This window comes from Marmota flaviventris, chromosome 8, assembly GCF_047511675.1.
Source record: "Marmota flaviventris isolate mMarFla1 chromosome 8, mMarFla1.hap1, whole genome shotgun sequence".
NCBI lineage: Eukaryota > Metazoa > Chordata > Mammalia > Rodentia > Sciuridae > Marmota > Marmota flaviventris.
The window spans coordinates 123,757,271-123,778,263 of NC_092505.1; the positions used below are offsets into that span (position 1 = coordinate 123,757,271).

At 42.7% G+C, this 20,993-nt stretch overlaps 1 long non-coding RNA gene across 1 annotated transcript; it reads left to right on the forward strand.

The window, feature by feature from the left end:
• Positions 1–318: 318 nt before the first annotated feature.
• LOC139706796 (uncharacterized) lies at positions 319–17,032 on the forward strand. Its single transcript, XR_011708441.1, has 2 exons — positions 319–423; positions 16,742–17,032. It is a non-coding gene; the product is annotated as an uncharacterized lncRNA (long non-coding RNA).
• Positions 17,033–20,993: the final 3,961 nt, after the last annotated feature.

Here is a 20,993-nt window from a genome sequence, read left to right on the forward strand (position 1 = left end):
GATGCTGAGGATCAAACCCAGCGCCCCACGCATGCCAGGCGATCACGTTACCACTTGAGCCACATCCTCAGCCCTATTTTATTTTATTTTTTTAAGTGGTGCTGAGGATCCAACCCAGGGCCTTGCACATGCTAGGCGAGCACTCTACCCCTGAGCCACAACCCCAGCCCTAGAGGTAAATTTTTTAAAGATTATTGTTTAAATACGACGCTGACTTATTTCAACTGAGTATTAAAACATAGTTTCGGGAGTATATCTCTGAGAGAGGAGGAAGTGGAGGAGGACAACTTCCCAGGAGAGATGGGGTGGGGACACACGGGCAGACCAACACACGTAAGAGCCTTATCCCTCGATCAAGGCCTGGGACCACAAACAGCAGAAGAAAGCTGATGGCTGGGGTGTTTGGAGTGGGCAAAGTGCAAGGTAAGGCTCCGGGTTGCCAATGAAAGAAACCCGACTCAACTGGCTCAGGCAAACCACAGAGAAACCCCAGAGGGCAACTGGAAGGGGGACAGGCTCCTGCTTCTCTCTCTGTCAACTCCACACTCTGTCAGACAAGTTCCTACAAGTGAGTGGAAAAATAGCTGTTGGCAGTTTTTAGATCACATCTCCCAACTCCTCCACCCAAGAGCTCTGCTCTTTCCCTTAGTACCAGTTGAGACATCCTATGCAGGACGGGGGTGTGGAGGGGACAGGGAAGGGGCAGAGGGAAGCAGATAGATGGGCATATCCAGAAGAAATGGAAAGGAAGATACTGGCCTGCGATGAGAATACTGAGTGTCCTCCATTGGAGTTAAAATCCTGACTTTTTCTGTTCTTTCTGATTATAATTACATCATTGCTGCCACAAATTTGGGAAAGATGTGCATGAAACAGGAAGTTGATTAGCTTAACTGTATCCCTCATCTACAGTAACAGCATCATTATTTTCATTTATAGTATATTCTGTTGACTAGTTTGGATGCCTATTAGCTTTTGATGGTCCATGACACCTGGAACTTGGGGTAGGTTAATCCTCTTTGACAACCATCTCAATTTTCCTGTCCTTCCACATTGAGTTTTACCTTCTATTTCTGTCATGTGGTCTGTTAACAAAAATAATTCCAAAGACTTAAAGATGACATTTCAGAATTGCTTAAGCATTGGATACTGCGTTAAATAGATTTAAACCAATGCTTGCTTGGGGAAGAATCCAGAGAGCCCTGGATTTGCCTTGGTTTTCCTTCACTTAGCATAAAAAAAGGAAAAAGGGAGACTGGTGTATTGGCTCATGCCTGTAACTGGGATTACAGGCATGAGGCTGAGACAAGTTGCCAGCCTTGGCAACTTAATGAGACCCTATCTCAAAATAAAATATAAAAAGGACAGGGTGGGGTGTAGCTCAGTGATACAGTACTACTGAGTTCACTCACCAGTGTTGGGAAAAAAAAAAAAAGGAAGGAAGGGAGAAAAGGGGCCCAAACTGAGGTAGAAATGGGAACCAGACTGTCTTCCTGACTGACCAGGCATGACTGTGTGACCTTGGTTAGGTCCTTTGGTTTCGTTTGGTTTGGGGGATATTCTAGTAATGGTGGTAGTGGTACCTGGGATTGAACCTAGGAGCCCTCTACCATTGAACTACACCCCCATACCTTTTAAATTTTTATTTTGAGACAGGATCTTGCTAAATTGTCCAGGCTGGCCTCCAATTTGTAATCCTCTTGCCTCATCCTTGCAAATAGCTCAGATTACAAGATATGTGCCACCATACTCAGCTAGTCAGGTCCTGTAGTCTTTTTTTTTTTTTTTTTTTTGTGCCAGGGGTTGAACACAGGGTCACTTAACCACTGAGCCACATCCCACATCCCACATCCCAGCCCTTTTTAAAAAAAAAAAAAAAAAAAATGAAGAACAGAGTTGTTCCCCCCCGCCCCCACCCCCAGGGCCTCGAACTTGCTAGGTGAGCACTCTACCACTGAGCTACAACCCCAGCCCCCAGTCCTTTTTTATATTTTATTTAGAGACAGGGTCTTGCTCAGTTTCTTAGGGCCTCACTAAATTGCTGAGGCTGGCTTTGAACTCTCAATTCTCCTGCCTCAGCCTTTGGGGCCAGGGGGATTACAGGCATGAGCTCTTGTGCCCAACGAGGTCCTATAGTCATTTAAACTTCAATTTCATTCCTGTGAAGGGGATACTGGAATCTGCCTAACAGGATTACTAGGAGGATTAGAGATAGCAATGCTCAGCACCAGGAATGGGAAGCCCAGTAAATGGTGCTTATTGATTTTGACCAAAGTCATTCTCCTGCAGATGCACTGAGAAATCTGTACCCCAGGTTGAGAAAACTTGGTAGTGTATAGGACACACCTGCCCACTATACCCAGAAAGCATCCAAACACAAGTTTATAGGGATCTTCCCTCTTCAAACCCAAATTGCCCTCCCTGCACAGCTCTCTGTCCATGTGATCTTACTGTACTGCCTTACAGCATGCCTTACAACATGCCTTACATTAACTCACACTCGTATTAATTTCCACATTGTTCAATGTTTCACTATCAGTTGCCAAACTGACCTCATTTCCTGCCAAGGTAACCTCATTTCCTTTTTTGATAGGGTTACTAAACTGGACAAGTTCCGAAAATACTGCACACACAATGTATCTAGATTCTGCAACCGCGTGGATAAAGTCCTGTGGTCTCTCTGTGGCCAGGAGGAAAAGTGGGCAACAGGGCAGTTAGCAGGAGTCTTAACTAGCTGAATAATTCCTCTCAAAGCCCTCTCATGGGACCAAGAAGTTTGGTCGTGGAAAGCAGATCAGTGAAAAGAGGAGAACCTGGAACTAGAACTGATGTGATCATGAAAAATATTCTCCAAGATCTGCCCCCTCATTCCTTTAGAAGATATTTATTAAGTACTTAATGTGCAGGTACTATATAAGGCTTTAGAGATGGAAGAGAATAAAGCAGAGGAGACTCCTGAATTTTTAGTGCTTACACTCTAGTGGGTGACACATGTCACCTGGATAATTTCTAAAACTGATAAGTGTAACCAAGAAAATAAGAATGCCAGCCCAGAATGTTGATGGCGTGTGCCTATAGTCCCAGCTACTTGGGAAGCTGAAGCAGGAGGATTGCTTGAAGACCCAGATATTCCAGGCTAGTCTGGGCAACAAAGTGAGACACTGTCTCTAAAATAAATTAAGATTAGGGAATGCAGCTCGGTAGTAGAGCACTTGTCTGGCATGTGTGAGGCCCTGAGTTCAATCCCCAGGACTGCATAAAAAGGAAGGAAGGAAGGAAGGAAGGAAGGAAGGAAGGAAGGAGGGAGGGAGGGAGGGAGGGAGGGAGGGAGGGAGGGAAGGAAGGAAGGAAGGAAGGAGAAAATTGTGTGCCATGCATTGGTGGCCCATGCCTGCAATTCCAGCTACTCTGGAGGCTAAGGCAGGAGGAGCTCAAGTTCAAGGCCAGTTTGGGCAATTTAGCCTGAGAACCTGTCTGAAAATAAAATTTAACAAAGCCTGGAGATGTGACTCAGTAGCAGAGTGCTTGCCTAGCATGTGTGAGACTCTAGGTCCTATCCCTAGTGCCTTAAAAATAAAAAAAAATTTATTTTGAGACAGGTTCTCATGCTAAATAGCAATAATGAGGTACTAAGCAACTCAGTGAGACTCTGTCTCTAAATAAAATACAAAATTGGGCTGGGGATGTGGCTCAGTGGTTGAGTGCCCCTGAGTTCAACCCCCAGTACTAAAATAAAAGAAGAAGAACAACAACAACAACAACAAGCAGCTCTAAAAGAAAATACTAATAAATGCAACTATTCAAAGATTTTTAATGTGCAAGGCCCTGGATTCAATTCTCAGTATGGAGGGAAAAACTATATTCTGCATGGAGAAAGATATGATAAACAAAATAATAATAAAACTAACAAACTAGAGAATTTTTAAAAATTAAATTGAGCAAAATAAAACAAATACATTAAAAGTCTAGATACTGACAGGAAAAGCAAAAAATAGAAAAATAGATAAAGGGGGCTGGGTTGTGGTTCAATGGTTGAGCGCTTGCCTTGCAAGTATGAGGCACTGGGTTCGATCCTTAGCACCACATGAAAATAAAAACAAAATAAAGGTATTGTATCCATCTTTTAAAATTTATTTATTTATCTATTTATTTATTTTTATTTTATTATTATTATTATTTTTTTTTACCAGGTATTGAACTCAGGGGCACTAGGCCACTGAACCACATCCCAGCCCTATTTTTGTATTTTATTTAGAGACAGGGTCTCAGGCTGGGGATGTGGCTCAAGCGGTAGCACACTCGCCTGGCATGCCTGCAGCCCGGGTTCGATCCTTAACATCACATACAAACAAAGATGTTGTGTTCGCTGAAAACTAAAAAATAAATATTAAAAAATTCTCTCTCTCTCTCTCTCTTTAAAAAAAAAAAAAGAGAGAGATAGGGTCTCATTATGTTGTTTAGTGCCTCGCCTTTGCTGAGGCTGACTTTGAATTCGAGATCCTCCTGTCTCAGCCGCCCCAGCTGCTGGGATTATAGGCATGCACCACCACACCAGGCACTCTAAAAAAAAAATATTTTAAAAATAGATAAAGGATATGAACAGATAGTATACAGAAAAAAAAACATGAATGGTATTCATATATGAAAGAACGTTCAACTTTATTCCTACTAAGGAAAGTGTAAATGAAAACAGATACAGATAACTGCTTTTGTCTTCCCAAATTGGCAAAGGCTTTTTTTTTTTTTTTAATTTGGGGAGGGTACTGGAGATTGAACACAGAGCCTTCAGCAGGTCAGGCTCCAAAATGGAACTATATCCTCAAACCAAAAGGGATTTCTTTCTTTTAAATTTTTATTTATTTTTTTCTTTTTTTAACCCAAACCCAAAGGTTTTCTAAAAAACAGTGGGCTGAGGACATAGCTCAGTGGTGGAGCATTTGTCTAGCATAGCCCCTAGGTGCCATCCCCAGCACCACACACACACACACACACACACACACACACACACAGAAAGAACACTCTTTCACTGGTGGAAGGAGTGTCACTGGTACAACTTGGATGGAGAGTCATGGGCAGTGGATATCAGGATAACAAATGAAAATGTGCTGTGGTTCAGCATTGTGCTGTGAGGTGGGTACTTGCATACACAAAAGAAAAAAATTAGAGTTAGTTATTCATTGCAGACTTGTTCATAATAGCAAAATGTGGAAAACACCAAAATATTCACATGTAGGAGATTGATTTAATAAATTATATCCTATCTATACTACAAAAGATTATGCACTTATAAAAGGAACACGGCAGCTCTGGGTAATGGTATGAAATGCTACTTTTAATACATTATTAAAGGAACAATATTGCATATGGAATGCTAAAACTTAAGTTTAATTAAAAAAAGATTAAACGATGGATTTATATGCTTGTAAAGGCATGTGCCATCTCCGGAGAGATGCACAGGAAGTCGTGACAATGGATGCCATTGGAAAGCAGAACTGAGGAGCTGGAGGAGGTGGGAGGGGATGAAGGAGGTTTTTCTCTCCATTATAACAGTCTTGTATTCTACTTGATTTTATTTTGCACTATGTTGTTTAATTGAAAAAAATAAATAAATTGGGTCAAGCACAATGGCACACGCCTGTAATCCCAGGAACTTGGAAAGCTGCAGTGGGAGGATAGCAAGTTCCAGGTCAGCTTGGGCAATTCAGTGAGACCCTGTCTCAAAATTAAAAAAAAAAAAAAAAAAAAAAGAACAGGGGATGTGGTTCAGTGATAAAGCACCTCCAGCTTCAATTTCCAGTATCAAAAATAAATAAATAAAATAAAAATTAAAAAATAGATGAAGACTCCCATAGAGCTCAGTGGTAGAATGCCTGCCTAGCATGAGGTCCTAGGTTCAATCTCCAGCACCACAGAAATAAAAATTTGGGGTTTTAATAAATAGATTAAATGGGGCATGGTGGCATATGCCTGGGTGTCTACACTGGGGAGGCTGAGTCAGCAGGTCCGGAGGACCAAAGGAGCCCAAAAGTTGGAGACTAACTTGGGCAAATGCTACCTTTGGGATCTTACATAGCCCTTGAAAACTTCTGTGTTAAGGACCTGGTCTCCAACCATGGCACTATTGAAAGGCCTTGAAAACTTCAGGAGGTTGGGCCTAGTTGGAAAGAGATCACTGGGGGGATTCCCTTAAAGGAAGTAGGGAGACCCTGGCCTCTTCTCTCTCTGCCTCTCCACCACCAAGAGGTGATGTTTTTCTCCACTACACATTCTTCACCACCATGGAAAAGGCCTTCCTTCCCACAGGCCCAAACGCTGCCAAGTGACTATGAGCCGAAATCTCTGTAACTATGAACCAAAATAAATACTTCCTCTTTGTGGGGGGGGGGGGCGGCGGCGGATGGGGCAGGAGGTACCCAAGATTGAACCCATGGAGGGGGAAAAATCTTGCACAACTTAAAACCTATTTTTAAAAATAAATTTAAAAGATTGAACTCACGGACGCTCTACTATTGACCTACTGCGCTACATCCCCAGCCCTTTTTATTTTACTTTTGGAATAAGTTTTCACTTTTGGAACTTGGGATCCTCCTGTTTCAGCCTCCCCAGTCTCTGGGATTCCAGGCATGCCCCATGGTGCCCTGCTCAAAATGAGGTTGGGACTCAGGGATTCAGTGGTAGAGTACTTGCCTAGCATGTACAAGGCCTTGGGCCCCTTCCCCAGCACTGTAATAAAAAAACAAAACAATATTAATATATACATATAAAGTATGGGGTGAAAGGGTTAAGGAGGTATCTCAGTTGGTAGAGTGCCTGGACCCTGGGTTTTGATCATGGCACCACAAAAAAATAAATTTGAAAAGTATGGATTGAACCAGGCTGTGGTGCATGCCTGTAATCCCCGATACTGGGGAGGCTGAGGAAGAAGGATTGGAAATTCAAGACCAGCCTCAAAATTTAGGGAGATTCTGTCTCAAGAAGAAAAAAAAAGGCTGAGAATGTAGCTCAGTGACTCAGTCCCCAGTACCACACACAGTCGCATGCACACACACATACAAACACTCATCATCATCATCATCATCATCAATTTAAAAAATTTTTAAATAAAGTATAGGGTGAGACTTTTCAGGTAAATGTTTGTGTAATATAAAAAGTAGCCACTCTCACCATCCCATACAGTCCTTGACATATAGTGGAGAAGTGAAAGTTTCAAGGTTTGGCATTAATGCTTACTTTGCGATCCTGTTTTCTTTTATTTGTTTTTGTGGTACTGAGGATTGAACCCAGGAGCCCTCTACCACTGAGAGACATCCCCAGCCCTTTTAAATTTTATTTTGAGACAAGATCTTGATAAGTTGCCTGGTTTAGCTTGGAACTTGTGATCTTTCTGCCTCAGCCGCCCCAGTATCTGGGATTACAGGCATGAGCCAACATACCTAGCTAAATATTGCTTTTCAATTAAAAATAATAATAATAATAATCATAATAATAATAATAATACCGAGGAAGTGGAAATGTAGTTCAGTGGTTGAACACTTGTCTAGGATGCATGAGGCCCTGTTTGATCTCTAGTACTAGAAGAAAAAACAATTAATCGTGGGTTCCTCTCTAGAGGAGTTTTGGTAGAGAGCTCTAAAGTGTTTGCAGAGTACCTTGTAAGGGGAGTTCCACCTTAGCAGGGAATTATGGACCAGATGGGTCTCCAAGGCAACCTTCAATATAAAACATTGCTTAGTTTTATGATCCTAATTCTAATTGGGCTGGCTTCAGTTCTCCAACTGGATTTTGCTTTTAAAACATAAAATCCCCCTAATTGCCCAGCACAGAGATAACTAAATTTGCCAATTAAAATCTGTCACTTGGATGCAGGGACATCTGTTTTCCAAAGCCAACATACAGCAGTCTCAGTGCCCAAAGCGGTAAGGTCACACATTGTTATTCTAACCTTCGGTGCCACGGAGAGAGAAATGCAATACATTTTTCCTGGTAAAGAAGGCTTAGTCAGCACATTTTGCCTTTGGTTTGGTAAAACAAGAGTTTACTTGTTCAAAGTCAGTGGACCAAAAAGGGCTGGTCAGCACACTGTCATGATCCCGATTTACATAACACCAACAAACATGGCTACAGGTCTGCAGCTTGTGACCTTTCCCTGGGCACCCTCTTAGGTCTCTAATTAATTATCACGAATCCTTGTGGAGTAGATAAGAACTCTAGCTACAGAAATATAAAATGGTCTTGTGAAAAGAAACTGAGCAAAGTTTTGGTTGGGGGGAGTTTTGTTTTGGTTCCATGGATTGAACCCCAGGAGTGCTTACCCACTGAACCACATCCCCTGCCCTTTTTATTTATTTATTTATTTTTATTTTGAGACAGGATCTTGCTAAGTGCCTAAGGTCTTGCTAAATTGCTGAGGCTGGCTTTGAACTTGTGATCCTCTTTCCTCAGCCTTCCAAGTTGCTGGGATTACAGATGGGTGCTACAGCGCCCAGTTTTTGCTTTATTTTTAAAATAACTGAATATAGCCAAGCTTGGTGATACATGCCTGTAATTCCAGTGACTCAGGAAGCTGAGGCAGGAAGATTACAAGTTTGAGGACAGCCTCAGTAATTTAGCAAGACACTGTCTCAAGATAAAAAATAATCGGTGGTAAAGCACCCTTGGGTTCAATCCCCAGTCACAGAAAAATATAAAAAATTCTTTTTAAAAAATTTAATTGTTGATAGTAATGGGTTTGTTTGTTTGTTTGGGGTACTGGGATTGAACTCAGGGGCACTCGACCACTGAGCCACATCTCCAGCCCTATTTTGTATTTTATTTGGAGACAGGGTACCACTGAGTTGCTTAGCACCTTGCTTTTTCTGAGGCTGACTTTGAACTCATGATCCCTGCCTCAGCCTCCTGAGCCATTGGGATTACAGACATGCACCACTACATCCACCAAATAAGGAGGTTTTAAGAAGTGGAATAGAATTATAGCTTTTTATTTTTATTTATTTATTTGGTACCAGGGTTTGAACTCAGAGTCACTTCACTATGAGCCACATCCCCATCCCTTTTTTTAAAAATTTTTTTTATTTTTTAGTTATTGGCAGATACAACATCTTTGTTGGTATGTGGTGCTGAGGATCAAACCCGGGCCGCACGCATGCCAGGCGAGCGCACTACCGCTTGAGCCACATCCCCAGCGCCCCCAGCCCTTTTTATCTTTTATTTTGAAACAGGATTTCACTAAATTGCTTAGGGTCTTACTGAGGCTGGCCTCAAACTTGTGATCCTCCTGCCTCATCCTCCCAAGCCACAGGCCACAGGCATGCACTCCTGTGCCTGGCAAACTAGTTTTTTAGAACTGAATTATTATTTTATGACAATAAAAATGTGATTTGGGATACATTATAATCACATCTCATTGTTTCTTATGTTCTTCACAATTAACCTTTCAAATGATTGCAATATATTCCAGTGAGCTGATTTACTGTTATTTGCTATACTGCTATTACATAACTGGATAATGTGATTTTTTATTACATAACTGGATAATGTGATTTTTTTTCTTACTGGCAATAAAGGTGAAATATATATTTAAAAAAAAAATGTGATATGGGGCCAGGCACAGTGGCACCCGCCTGTAATCCCAGGGACTCGGGAAGCTGAGACAAGAGGATCATGAGTTCAAAGCCAGCTTCAGCAAAAGCCAGGCACTAAGCAACGTGATGAGATCCTTTCTATAAATAAAATATAAAATAGGGCTGGGGATGTGGCTCAGTGGTCAAATACTCTTGAGTTCAGTTCCTAGTATAAAAAAAAAAAAAAAAAGGTAATTTGGGGATGGGGATAGGGAGGCTAATTTAAATCTTGTATAATAATAAGTAGGATGAAAATTTTACCTTTCTAAAGATCTGGGTTATCCCAAAAACATTTTTTAGAAAATGAATAATCAAGTTGGTAACAGTAGTTCATGCCTGTAATCCCAGCAATTTGGGAGGCTGAGGCAGGAGGATTGCAAGTTCGAAATCAATCACAGTAATTTAGAGAGATCATGTAGCAAAAAAAAAAAAAAAAAACAAAGGGCTGAGGATAAACTGGGCACAGTGGCGCAGGCCTATAATTCCAATAGTTTGGAAGGCTGAAGCCAGAAGATCCTGAGTTCAAAACTAGCCTCAGCAACTTAGCTTAGGTCCTAAGCAACTTAACAAGATCCTGTCTCAAAATAAAAAATAAAAAAGGCTGGGATGTAGCTCAGTGGTAAAGTGCCCCCTGGGTTCAATCCCTGGTACCAAAAAATAAAAAATTATATATATAATCTTACTTGAAAATAGGATTTTGTAGGTGTACTCAAGTTAATATGAGATCATACTGAATAAGCTTTATATAGCTATATAAAACTATATATATAGTAAGCTTTATATGAACCCAAGGGCACTCTACCACTAACCTACATCCCCCTTTAAAAACATATAGATAGATAGATAGATAGATAGATAGATAGATAGATAGATAGATAGATATATAGTTGTAGTTGGACACAATACCTTTATTTTATTTATTTATTTTTATGTCGTGCTGAGGATTGAAGCCAGTGCCTCACACATGCTAGGTGAGCACCCTACCGCTGAGCCACAACCCCAGCCCCAGCCCCAGCCCTTTTAATTTTTATTTTGGGACAGGTCTTGCTAAAATTGCTGAGTCTGATCTTGAATTTGGGATCCTCCTGCCTTAGCCTCCCAAATTGTTGGGATTAACAGGTGTGCACTACCATGCCCATCTAGGGCCAGGTGAAGATACAGACAGATGGTGTATTAATTAACTTGCTAGGGCTGCTGTAACAAAGTAGAGTTGGCATGCCGTATCCATAGGTTCTGCATTCACAAATTCAACCATTGTTTTCTTTTCGCAGTGCTGAAGATTGAACCCAGAACCTCACGCACGCTGGGCAATCTTTTACCTCTGAGCTACATTTCCACTCCTTTCTGGTATTTTTATTTTGAGATGGGGGGTCTCACTAAATTGCCTGACTTTGCCAATCTCCTGCCTCAGCCTCCTGAGTAGCTGGGATTATAGTCATGTGCCACCTTGCCCAGCTTGAACAGATTTTTTAAGGGCTGGGGGTATGGCTCAGTGGTAGTGCGTTTGTTTAGAATGCATAAGGCTCTTGGTTCAATCCCTAGCACCACAGAATATATAAAACACCATTCCCAGCTCCCATGTGCTTTAAATCATCTCCAGAACCAGATGAGGCTGTGCACACCCATAATTCTGTAATCCCAATACTCAGGAAGCCGAGGCAGGAGAATTGAAAGTTTAAGGCCAGTCTGGACAATTAAGCAAGACCCTGTCACAAAATTTAAAAGGACTGGTGATATAGCTCAGTGGTAGAGTGCTTTCCTAGCATGAGCAAGGTCCTGGGTTTGATCCCCAGTACTGGAAAGAGAAAAAAGTTTATGGAAGAGTGTGCATAGGTTATATGCAAGTACATTTTATATAAGGAACTCAAACATCATTTTATTTTTGTTTTTTATTTTTTTGGCAGTGCTGGGGATTGAATCCAGGGCCTCATGGTAGGCAAGTACTCTACCACTAAGCTTTATCCCTATGCCTCATTCTTGAATTTTGGTAACCATGAGATTTCCTGAAACCAATCTCCCACAAACACCAAAGAATGACTGTACTATAAATTAAATTAGAGAAATTTATCATCTCACAGTTTTGGAGGCTAGAAGTCCAAAATAGAGCATATTGTGGAATGGGTTCCTTCTGAGTGCTGTGAGAAAGAATCTGTCCCACGCCTCGCCCCTGGCTTCTGGTGGTTTGCATTATTTTATAGTCCTTGGTTTGTAGAGGCATCACCCTGATCTCTGCCTTCATTCTCACAGAGTGTGTGAATATGAGCATGGGTGTGTCTCCAAATTTCCCCCTTTACAAGGACACCAGTCAGATAGAATTAGGGTTTACCCTAATGATCTTATTTTAACTTAATTATCTCCATAAAGACCCTACCTCACCCAGGTGTGGTGGCACACCCCTGTAATCCCAGCATAGGGAGGCTGAGGCAGGAGGATAGCAAGTTCAAATACAACCTCAGCAATTTAGCAAGGCACTTAGCAACTCAGCAAGACCCTGTATCTAATAAAATATTTTTAAAAGGGATGGGGATGTGCCTCAGTGGTTAAGCACCCATGGGTTCAATCCCTCATACAAAAAAAAAAAAAAATACTACCTCAATAGGATCATATTCAAAAAAAATAATGAGGTCATATTCTGAGGTACTGGTGGTTAGGACTTCAACATAAGACTTTTGTGGGGACACAGTTCTACCTGTAACAGACAGATATAGAGGGAAATTGAAGCCAACTCAAGAGATTCGTTTGATGCAGCTGCAAATCAAAGAACACCAGGAGTGTTAGCAATCACCAGAAACCAGGAAGAAACATGGAGGTTATTCCCTGGAGCCTGCAGAGGAAGCACAGCCCTGCCCACACCTCCATCTCCGACTTCTAGCCTCCAGAACTGTGAGAGAAATCATTTCTCTTGTTTTCAGCCACCACCCAGATTGTGGTAATTTGTTGCAGCATTAACAGGAAATTAGTACAATAGGCATCTTGGGCTCAGTAAGTGGGTAACACATTAAATGCAAAGCCAAATGAATAGATGGATAAATGAATGCATGAGAGCATGTGTTCAATCCACAAGTGAAACACTTTCATAGGGCAGACCGATACAACATAATGGGTCATTGACCCAGTATGGATCCTGCCCTACTGACTCACCTAGAAAGCAGAAACGGACATGAGCCCAAGATTGGGGTCCTTCCTGTTAAAACTGAAATTGGCCACACTTCCTGGTGAGTGCCCAAGGGTGTGCCCAGACAAGCAGAGCACATAGCACAGGGTTAGAACATGTGCCCAGATGGGCCCCTGCCAAGGGACCTTTTATCCATCCCTAAGGGCCAAACTACAGCTGCTGACAGACATACCCATCTAAGCTTACTGACTAGAGATATTTGGTTCCCTCTTTAATTGAACTTTAATGATTCCTAATGTCTTATTCTCATTTTTTATTCACACAAGAAAACATGAATATTTTAAAGCATGATCATACCCAGATTTTTCCTTTTTATTTATTTTTTCTCTTTTAATCCCCTCTGGGAATTAAACCAGGGGTGCTCTACTGCTGAGCTACGTTCTCAGCCCTTTTTATGTTTTATTTTGAGACAGGGTCGCACTAAATCGCACCGGCTAGCTTCACATTTGCAATTCCCCTGTCTTCCTCTTGCAAGTAAAACAGATGTACACCACCCCACACAGTAGGTTATTTTTGTTTGGTTGGTTGTTTTCAGTAGTGGGGATTGAACTTGAGTCGTGTATTGCTAGGCAAGTGCTCTACTATTGAGCTTCAACCCCCTTTTCCTGGGATTGAATTCAGGGGTGCTTAATCACATCCCCAGCCCTTTTTATTTTTTATTTTGAGACAGGGTTGTTTTTTTTTTTTTTAATTGTCAATAGAACTTTATTTATTTATATGCAGTGCTGAGAATCGAACCCAAGGCCTCACACATGCTAGACAAACACTCTACCACTGAGCCACAACCCCAGCCCTGAGACAGGGTTTTGATAAGTTGTTTAGGACTTTGCTAAATTGCTGGATCTGGCCTGGTACTTGAGATCATCTTGCCTCAGCCCCTGAGTTGCTGGGGTTACAGGTATGTACCACTATGGCCAGACTTGTATTTTATCTTTTTGATACATTCTCTCTTCCTTGCTTACTCCTTTAAAAAAAAATTATATTCCAATTTTTATTATTAGATTCGGCAGATATAAAAGGATTCTGTCAAACTGTTGTAAAAATTTTCAATGCTAATTTTCAATAGCTTAACCTCAATGTGAACCTATAACAAACAACTTCCCCTCTGGCCCCTGTGGGTTATGTATATGGTACAAATTTTGTTTCATCCTGAGCTATCATCAAGTAAATGTTAAACATAATTATATACAATAAAACAAAAAAAATCTAGCACAACTTCCTCCCGCTTTTGAATGAGCCAATAAAAGACATAATTCCTTTCCTTTAGTAGAGCATAGCTTAAATAACAGAACAGAAGAAGTTCTTTGCAATAAAAGTCTTTTAGCTTTGCTTTTTCTAAAAGGTCTACAAAGTATAGTCATCTTTAGTGCCCATTGACTGGACACCCACTCTGTATGTCAGTAAACAAGGAAACAATCCTGCCCCAGCAGAGCTGCCACTGGGCTGGTACTGGGGGGTAAAAGAGGAAACGGATATAAACAGAAACATAAGAGAAAACTAAATTATTCACCCTCCTGGAAGGTAGCACATGGTTTGGGGAAAAATAGAGTGGATATGAAAGATCACGAGTACTACAGATTGCATTTTAAACAGGACATTTTTAGCAGGCCCCTTGGGGAAATAATACTGGAGCAAGACCAGAGACTGAGGAATCAAATCATGTGGGTATCTGAGGGAAGGGTATTCCAGGAAGAGGGAACAGACATTGCAAAGGCCCTGAGGCAGGAAAGTGTCTGGTGTCTGCAGAAAACAGCAAAAAAGCTTGGGAAGAGTTGAAGAAGAGGGAAGTAAGGACTGAGAGAGGCCACAGAGGGATCTGGGCTGGAGTGAGATCATGTGGAGCCTGTAGTCCCTGAAGGCCTTTGACTTCAAATCAGAGGAATCAAATGATCTGACTTAGAAGTTAGCAGGATGTCTCTGGCTGCCGAGAGGAGATGATGGAGAAATCAGAATGGAAGTTGAGCAGCTGCTAGGTGACAAGCTTTATCCAGGAGAGCCAAAGGCAGGTCACACAGGCTGGAGTGCAGCAGGGAAGCCAAGGGAAGTTCTGGGATTCCAGATGTTCTGTTGATGTAATCAACAGGACTTCCTGAGAGCTTGCAAGTGGAATGTGTGAGGAGCTTGCACATGGAATGTGTGAGAAAGAAAAAGCATGACTTCTTAGCCAGGTGAGGTGGTGCATACCTGGAATCCCAGGAGCCCAGGAGGCTGAGGCAGGAGGATCACAGGTTGAAGGCCAGCCTTAGCAATTTAGCAAGACCCAGAGCAACTTAGGGAGACCCTGTCTCAAAATGAAATAAAATAAAATAAAAAGGGCTGGGGATGTGATTTCAGTGGTAAAGTGCCCCAGAGTTCAATCAAAACAAAAGATAGAGCATGACTTCCAGGGATTTTGGTGGAAGGACTGGAAGAACAGAGTCTTAGAGGGAAAACAGGAAGTTCAGACATGGATGCGTTAGACTTGAGACCCCAAAGGGACATATCCAAGTGGAGAGCTCAGGGAGGCAGTGGAGTAAGTAGTGCAAATTCTAAAAATCATAAGCGATGGTGGCAGCCAGTGGGAAAGACAATGGAGGGCTGGGATGCTCCTCCCTGGGGAGCCCTTCATTCCCCTTGCTCCTTCTCTCTCTCATACACATTTGGCATCGGCTCTTAAACCAATTTAGTGAAAATGGCCTTCGTTTTCATTAATGCTTCCCTCTGACCATCTGCCCCTCCCTGATTCCAGACACATGGGAGAACAATGAAATGGAAATCATAGCTCAAAAGCTAAAATGTGAGAAAGACAGACGTGGTTAAGTGGCTATATAAAATGCTGTCTTGGAGCCGGGCTCAGTGGCGCATGCCTGTAAACCCAGCTCCAGAGGCTGAGGCAGGAGGGCTGGGAGTTCAAAGCTAGCCTCAGCAATTTAGCGAGGCGCTGAGTAACTCAGTGAGACCCTGTCTCTAAAGAAAATACAAAATAGGGCTGGGGATGTGGCTCAGGGGTTGAGTGCCCCTGAGTTCAATCCCCGGTACCCACCCCCCAACCAAAAAATTGCTGCCTTGGGCAGGGGTTGTAGCACAGTGGTAGAGTACTTGCCTAGCAATGTATGAGGCACTAGATTAAATCCTCAGCACCACATAAAAATAAAGGTCCATCAACAACTAACAATTTTTTTTAAAAAGAAATCATAATTAAAAAAAAAAATACTGTCTTGACTGGGTAGAGGGGCTCTTACCTATAATCCCAACTACATGGGAGGCTGAGGCAGGAGGAGCACAACCTCAAGGCCAGGCTGAGCAACTTCATAAGACACTGTTTGAAAAAATAAAAATAAAAAGGACTGTTCAACGCCAGTGCCACAGAAACAAAAACAAAATACACAGCCTTAAAATAGTAAGCCTAGCCCACCACTCCCCACATCTAACCCCCCTTTCCTTCTTGATCTGTAGCACATATTTCATAATCATGTGTTTGTATGGATTTCCCAGGATCTATGTGGAAGATGTTCCTAGTGTCCTCGAATAACTCCTTACACATAGTAGATACTCAGAAAAAATGACTTTAATAAATTAATTGTAATAGCAAAAATTAAAATAATGCAAAAAAATAGAGTAATAATGATTTTTTCCCATTGTTCTTTGATTATTGCATAGTCATTGAAAATGTAATTATGAATGTAATTATCAAAATCTAATTATAAATGTGACTCTATCAATTTGTAAAATAAATACACGATTAAGCAGAAAATAAAACACGAAATAGGTCTACGGATGCAGCAAAGGCTTCAATGTGGCACACCTGTTTCTGGACTTTGTGACGTCTTTTCCCACACTGGCTCTGGGCTCAGCCATGGGACTTACTTTGGATAATGGGACATTAGAAAAGATGATGCAGTGGCAGCTTGAAAAATATTTACGCAGTGAGTCTTGACCCCTTTCTCTTGCTGCTTTTGATACCTAGCTGTCTGCTATCATGCTGGAGATAACCACCAAGCCTGCAGCCAGCGTCAACTGTCAAGCATATGAATGAGGCTGTATGATCCTACCAGCCTCAGCTGAGTCACCAGAAGACTACTCATGAATGACTCCAGTTGATAACAGCAAAAGAAAAGAAATGCCCAGTTGAGCCCAATCCAAATTGATGACTCACAGAATGATGAGCCAGGAAAGTTTTTTTCTTTTTTCTTTCTTTCTTTTTTTTTCTCTTGGTACTGAGGATTAAAACCCAGGGTTGTTTTACTATTGAGCTACATTCTTAGCACTTTTTAATTTTTTTTTTTTTTATTTTGAGACAGGGTCTTGCTAAGTTGCTTTGGGCTTTGCCAAGTTGCTGAGACTGGTCTTGAAATTATGATCCTCCTGCCTCAGCCTCCTAAGTCGTTGGGATTACTTTCTCTGCACCCAGAGGAGAGGAGATAAAGTTTTAAGCATTAAATTTTGAGTTTGTGTGATCTAATCTCTACTTTGGTAAAGTAAGTATGCACGCATAGAAGAAAAGTAGCAGTGCTGCTTACACACACACACACACACACACACACACACACCCCTCACCCCAACCCTATGATGAAGCTCAGGCAAATGACCTCTGGAGTAGGCATGAGGACATGGCTCCAACCTGCCAGCACAAAGCCTATCTTCTAGGCAAAAGAAGTTATTTAAACAAGAAAAGTACTAACTGGGCCAGGCATTGTGGCATGCACCTATAATCCCAGCCAACTGGGAGGCAGAGGCAGGAGGATCGCAAGTTCAAAGCCAGCCTCAGCAATTTAGCAAGACCCTAAGCAACTTAGTGAGATCCAGTCTCAAAATAAAACATTAAAAAGGGCTGGGGATGTGGCTCAGTGGTTAAGCACCCCTGGTTCAATCCTTGGGAGAGAGGGTGAGAAAGAGAAAGAGAGAGAAAGTAAGAGAGAGAGAGGCAGGAGGACATCAAAAAGATGACCAACCTGGCCAATTTAGCTCAAAGAAAAAGAGTTTCTGTTTAGAATCAGAGGAGAGTTCTGGAAACAGATAGTGGCTGTGGTTGTAAAACAATGTGGATATGAATAATGGTTTTGAATTGTATCTTTCTGTGTTTGGGGGGCTGGATATCAACACAGGGCCTGTTTGCTAGGTTAGCACTCTGCCACTAAGCTATTTCTCCAGTCCCTAAATTGTGCCTTTAAAAGTGGCTAAAATGGCAAATTTTATGTTCTATATGTTATACTACAATTTAGAGAAAGCAAACACAAAACCATGTAATGGACAGTACCGGCAGTTTCCCTTGTGCAGCAGTTATGTGAGATGCACTGGCCGCTGCCGGCCCCCCAAGTCTCTTAGCTCAGCGATTACCTGCCCAGCTGCCATACATGAGGGCTAGTTCACCCAGGGGTACTGAGGCCAGGCCAGGCCTTGTCAATGCAAGCAGAGCTGTTGCTCCATCATCAGTGCTTGAGATCCTAGGGTATTCTTGTCTGCCACAGTCAAGATGTACTGTGACCTGCTGGTGTTGAATGATGGTCATCCACTGCATGGAGAGGGACTGGTTCTCCACCAGAAAATGATACTAACCTGCCTGTCTGTGGCCACCCCAATCCCTAAAAGGTGCTGATCCTTTGAGGGTGGAGGCATCCTGCATGAGATGGTAAAGCACCCCATGTGGAGTCCGTGGTCCAGCATGAGAGTAACTAGGATGTGATCCAAGTTCCAGAGAAACTTGCTAGGCCTAGCCATTGGCTATTGTGCCTCAAAGCTGACACTATACTGGGCAATGGTTTTGAGTTTATGAAACAGAACCAGGATGTTTTCCATGTTACCATCCCACTCCTCAGACATCATAGGTGCCACAGTGAGCCTCTTCACGGATGGCTTTTACTAGCTCATGAAGACAGCCCTCGAGGAGCATGGCATTCTGTGTACCTTAGACCTCCTCAGGGAGATGCAGCAGTTCTACAAGGGTTATCCTCTTTCCTATGTTGGGCTATGCTCATGGCATCTTCCCCACATGGCCAGATTGGCTTCATACCACACAGCAAAATCCTGAACACCAACTTCTGGAAGCTGGTGCAGCCATCTGACACATAGGATGTGTAGCAGATGCAGGTGAACTGCTACAACTCAGACCTACAAGGGCAGCCTGTTTCCTGCTGCCTCCAAGACTGTGAATGATGTGAGCTGAGTCAAGGTACCACAGCTGACACCCAGAACCTCAGATGAAGGAGACTCCAGGGTAACTGGGCCACTGCTCTCACCTCAGCCCAGGCCGCCTGCTGGTTCTTAGTACCAACAGAGTGTTACCCGGAATGCTGTCCAACCTGTCCTGCTGGGCCAGCTGTCTGTGGATCTTTTCTCTGAGTGGCCTTCAATCTCTGAATCTACATGGCACTGTGTACAGCAGGGTTTCTCTATTCCTATTTCCACTGCCCCTACCACCACCACTACCAAACATGTATATTTATTTACCAGGCTGGTGGTTACATGCTTATAATCCCAGAGACTTGGGAGATGGAGGTAGAAGGATTACAAATTCAAGGCCAACCTGCACAACTTCAAGAGATCCTGTCTCAAAAGCAAAATAGTGTTTGGGAATGTGGTTCAGTGGTAGAGTGCTTGCCTAGCATATACCAGTCTCTGGGTTCAATACCTGGTACTTGGGGTTGAGGGGGGATCACCTAGCAGGAGCTTTTACTATAAAAATTGTTGTTCAGCCACCATGAACTAAGTTTCTGTAGTGGCCATCACCTTCTTTGGGTCATTTTTCATGTTTCCAAGACATTTAGGGCAAGTGATATAACATGATCCTGCTGAAGCCAGAGTTAGACAGGCAGTCAGTATAGATAGGTAAATCGAGTCAGGTCAGATCAAGTCAGGCCAATTTTGAGTGAGTCCAGGGAATTTGGAGACTGTTCCCTGAGGGACTGAAATGTTAATACCTTTGGAGATCTTCCTCCACCCTTATCAAGAACCTGCCCCTGCTCCAACCAGTTGCTAAGGTAACCTGTCTCAGGAATTGCCCCTCCCTACAGGGAGCTATAAGGTTGTCAATTAAGGTGTCCCGGGCTGCACCATCCTGCCCTTCCCCCTTCAGCCCACCTGTTTCCCACCTTTTGGCCATCCCACCCAGCATTCCTGGGCCTAGTCACCTATGCAGGAAGGAGGAAGATAAGGAGAAGAGGGCAGGAGAACAAAACAAAAAAAAAAGCTTAGGACATATAAAAAGGGCAGAACACTTCTTGGGATACCAAGATGCCAGCTATGGCCCCTTCTCCCTCCTGGGAGAAGTCTATGTTACCCCTTTTTAAATAAACCCTGCTTTATATGCTTGCCTCTGTGCGCTTCTCTAACGTTCAAAATTCAACATGTGAGGAAGCAGAACTTGTCACTGGCGGTATCACTGCCATCCTTTCAACAGCCAAGAATACCAGGATGGGGTGCTGGAGGCTACCTTCCTTTAAGGAACAGACCCAGGTTGACCAGATAGCTACTATTCCTTATAGTTTCCCATGAGGCACCAAGACATATTCTGTGTTTACAGCTATATCCATAATTAAAAATATTTTTGAGTTCCCCAGCTCCACTCCCTGCCTCCTGAAGCAAGTTGCGGTGTTCATAGTCATAATCTGGCACTTAGTCCTGTGGCTTTTACTATGTGGCAAACTTGACTTTAGAAGATCTATGAATGCAAACCAAAGGTGGGCACTCCTGTCTGAGGAAAGAGGCATTTAAAGCAGACTTCCGTCAGGGCCAGGGACTCCTGGGTCAGGCTGGGATCTCACACTGGAGCCTCTAGCAAACCTTCTCACGAGAAAGGTGTTTGCTGAGTGCCTTCCCCGTGGCTCTTTTATCCTAAACCTGGATGCTCAGGGACTGACTCATCTCTCCCTTGCAGCACCAATACTCAATATCAGGCCACAGTTTTTGCTGCACAATCCCGTGATGGTTTGGGATTTTCTCTCCTCTCTTCCTGACCCTGACCCAGACCCAGAATGATCCTTGCTGCCAATCTCAGGTTCCCCAGTGCCCGTGCAATTCAGCACTGAGCTCTTCAATTTTTTTGCTTCCCTGCTACAAGCAAAAAAATATTTGTTACTGATCTTCCAACTCTTTATCCGGGTGCTTTCTTAAATGCTCCTTTCTCACAGCTGCTTTCCCTCTTCTCCCTGGTCCTGGTAATTACCCCCTTTTAACTCAATTACAGGACCTTATTATTTCCCACTTTCTCTTTCCTTCCATTG